We start from the raw sequence: 3,913 nt of genomic DNA on the forward strand, positions 1-3,913 counted from the left end.
GGCGGGGGGGGTGGGGGGGGGTGGGGGGGCGCATCCTGTGTATCAGAGCATCTTGCTTATACCTCTGCTCCTGACCTACATCTCCTCTTCTCTGCTGTTTTATTATTTTGCTTTGTCATCACCGCTTTTCTCATCACTGCTGCTGATGCCTTGAGCCAGCCAACAGTACCAAGTGGATGTCACAAATGCTACTGGCAGCACTTAGTACTGCAGATTTAAAATTCCCAAATTATTTTATATTTGGGGATGGAGATGGGGGAAGACTTACAAGAAACTGAAATATACACATTATATTAGGCATGCATATCTGACATCAATCCATTACAATCCACTGATACCAGGATGCTGACAGTGCTGAAATTACAGGTGAGTCTTCCTCTATTTTGCAAATATTCTTTAATGTGAGTAGATAAACTTATAAAACTTAAAAATGTGTAAAATATATTACATATAGCCTGAGTTACTCATAAAATTCTCATGTGTGCTATTATTTAAGTGTAATGCTTTTAAAAATTGGAGAAATATACCTTTTAAATTCCTCCCACCCACCCCCTCAATTGTAGGGAAGATAATTCATTAAGGAAGGAAATATCACAAGTCTCTGATTTTCTTTCCCCAGTCCTACCCACCTCTCATACACACAGGACTGAAGAGGTTATGAAATGGAATGAAGCTTATATTTTATTAAGCACCTACTATAATGTGCCAAGTACTGAGTCAGGCACTTTGATGATCATCATCATTTTTACCCCTGCCCTTAACCATCTTCTGAGGTTGGTACTGTCAGAAACTAAGGCTGAGAGAGTGTCAATGACATGCCCAAGGTCACATAGCTAATAAATAGTTAAAACAGGCCCACTGGGCTCCAGAGCCAGAATGCCACAGCACCACACCAGCTCATAAGTAATCTGTCTCAGCTCTGGAGCTGGGGGCTCCTGAGCAAGTTGGGGACAGTGGACAGCAGTCCCTCGATTCAGGGTGTCATTCCCCCATCAGCAAGGATCTTCAGAACCTGAGCAAGTTTAAGAGAAAGATGGTGGTTGCCAACTTCTCTTTGAGCCAGCTAGCAGTCTCTCTGATGGTCATTTCCAGGGCAGGGGAAGCACTGTTTCCCAAACTGCCCACAGACCACCACTTAAACATTTCTACAATGTGATATGGCAGAGATCAATATTAAGATCCAAAGTCTTATTTCACATATTCCTCACCTCCACCAAAAACCCTCAAAAGGCAAATAGAGTGAAAATTACCAAGGCTCTTTTGTCTGCCCATTACTTACATAGTTAATGTCTTCAACAAATATTTACAGACACCTACTATGTGCCAGGAATTGTATCATATGACAAATATGGTCTTTTGCCACAGTATTTCCATACCCAGAATTCTAGACACACATGCAAATATGCTACTGGGCATATTCATACTGTGTTTTCTTTATAGTGAATTTCACAATTAAACAAGTCTTGTCTTTAACACGTGCTACCAAATATTTAGGAAAACTACGGAGAAAAACCACAAACTAAAAGCAAGAGGTGGGGAAAACACCACATTTTTATCTGTCTCTGGCTCACAATAAATGCAGAAGCATTGTTTCTTCCTTTAGGATTCATTCTTCATGAGGAAATTGCATCTCCCTTTTCTGGAAGAGGCAAAGTGACCTAATAAGTTCTGAGCAGCATCCGCCTGGGGACAGCTGCTACAGAGGGGTTCTGACGAGGGCCCTGCAGAGCCTGTGACCCCAGCTGTAAGGCTCTCTCCCACTGCCGGGCCAGCATCCTCCCCTGGCCAGCTGCTCATGGATTTACGTTGCTAGTCACAAGGGAACTTGGATTCAATGTGTAGACAGAGCAGCCAGACTCATCCAGGCTATTAAAATAAATTAATTAATTAATTTAAAAAAAGGCTCTCCACGCCAATGGCAGCTTCCTTTTACTTTGAGCTGCTCAGCCAAAAGATCACCATGATCCTGGTGCTCGAAAGTCAGTTAGGCAACCCAGGTTCAAGGTCATCTGGCAGATGTGGAGGCAGACAGACTGGGTTTGAATCTCCAGTTTCCTACTTACTTACTGCTGTGCAACCTTGGGCAAGTCATTTCACCTCCTCTGAGTTCACTCTCTTCCTCTGTAATATAGAAATGCAGTATAGAAAGCACCTACTATAGGGTCTGGCAAATAGCTATTACTTAAAAAATGGTAACTTATTTAATACAGCAATCCAGAGGGCTCCTAGAAACACAATTTATCTCTAAGCAGTGACTGCCTGTACCAAACCCCAGGCCAGGAGAAGGAGGTCCAAACAAACCTGCTGACAAATCTTCACACAGTGCTGTGGAGAAGTTCCTATAATAATTAATCCAAGCAAAAAGCACACTCCCTAAAAGTTCAGAGAATATAAAAGGAGCACTTCCTGCTTTATGGCTTCGAAGACCAAACTAACTGGGAATATCAGTCCCCCGGGCCACCCCTGCTTCTTAAATGAGATTACAATAAGAGTGATGTACTACTGTACTACAAGTCAGCTGTGACAAGCAGCACTTTATAGAGCTATCTGTTTGTCTCCATCACTGCATCGCACAATGTGTCCCTGGACTCCAATGTGCAGCTCCATTTACCACTACATGACAAATGGGCAGCACTTGTAAAAGGCAAAAAGAGGTCCATGTCGGCCATGTAATGGTCACCACAGCTGTACCCAAGTGCTTGAGGGGACAAAACAGACCCCCAAGTTCATTAAACTGACCAGTAATGGATCTTTCAAAAAGTGCCTTAGGAATCGTACAGAAAAGGCTAAAATAAATAACTCAGCATGGAAGGCTAATCTGAAACGGTGTTTGATAAATTATTTATAACACAGGCAATTGTCTGCATTTAATATTGCAGCTACTAGTAGCATCTTTAAAAGATGATTTATGTGTTGTAATGCTATTAAACTTTATATTGGCCCACTGCTAGCTATAAAGTCTGCTGAGATTTAGAGAATGAGTTTTAAACTGTCACTGCAACATCACAGGAGATGGAGACTGTATTAAATCTTTACTTTAAACCTGTTATCTAGAGAGTTGCATTTTGTAGACACTCACAAACTGATAGATTACCTCAGCATCCACTATGGTGCAGGTCCAAAATAGTGCTGCAAAGAAACTTTTCCACATTATTCTGGTCTACAGCTACAATCAAATTTCTCTTCTCACTTAAGTGATTTTTAGATTGGGAATGTCACCAGAGTAAAATGTAGGTGCTCCAGCCAATGGGCACCCTGGACAGTTCAGCATCAAATTAACACTCTTTAAATAAACCCTCGACATTCTACTGTTCAGTTCTGCTTTCTGAACAGTGCTTTACTTACATCGGGGGCAGGCAAAATATTAAATATGCATTTGACTAAAAACCTAACATACTATTTTAAATACAGCTTTGGAATCTGAAAATACACATATATGGCAAGTCATTTGAAACAATAAATTTGTAACTAAAATTTTTTAAAGAAGTTAAAATAAAATTGGTTATTTGCTGGAAAATACATTCCATTTATGTGGCTGAGGCGCTAACGTTAAGGCGGTTGAAAAAGAAAGAAATATTCAGCCTTCTTCATAAAGAAGGGAGCTCCCCTGGCTCTACTGTTTTTCAGGGCATTTCAGAGGCACCCCTTTGCTTTCTGTCCCACCGTCAAGGCAAGAGTCAGGGGACAGTGGCTCTCCTACCTTTGCTCGAGTGGAATAAGGATGTGGGTGGCATCATAGCTGAACTCTCCCACAATTTTCACCGATTTTCCTATTTGCAGTTAAATCTACAAGGACCATTTAGTTCACAACAGTTTGCTCCTTTACTAAAAACTAACGATCTTACTCAATAAGAATTGAAGCAGTCCAAATTCGTCTTGGAAAAAATCTGCATAATCTTTTGTCACTCTGATT

The sequence above is a fragment of the Physeter macrocephalus genome, unplaced genomic scaffold, assembly GCF_002837175.3.
Source record: "Physeter macrocephalus isolate SW-GA unplaced genomic scaffold, ASM283717v5 random_176, whole genome shotgun sequence".
Taxonomy (NCBI): Eukaryota; Metazoa; Chordata; class Mammalia; order Artiodactyla; family Physeteridae; genus Physeter; species Physeter macrocephalus.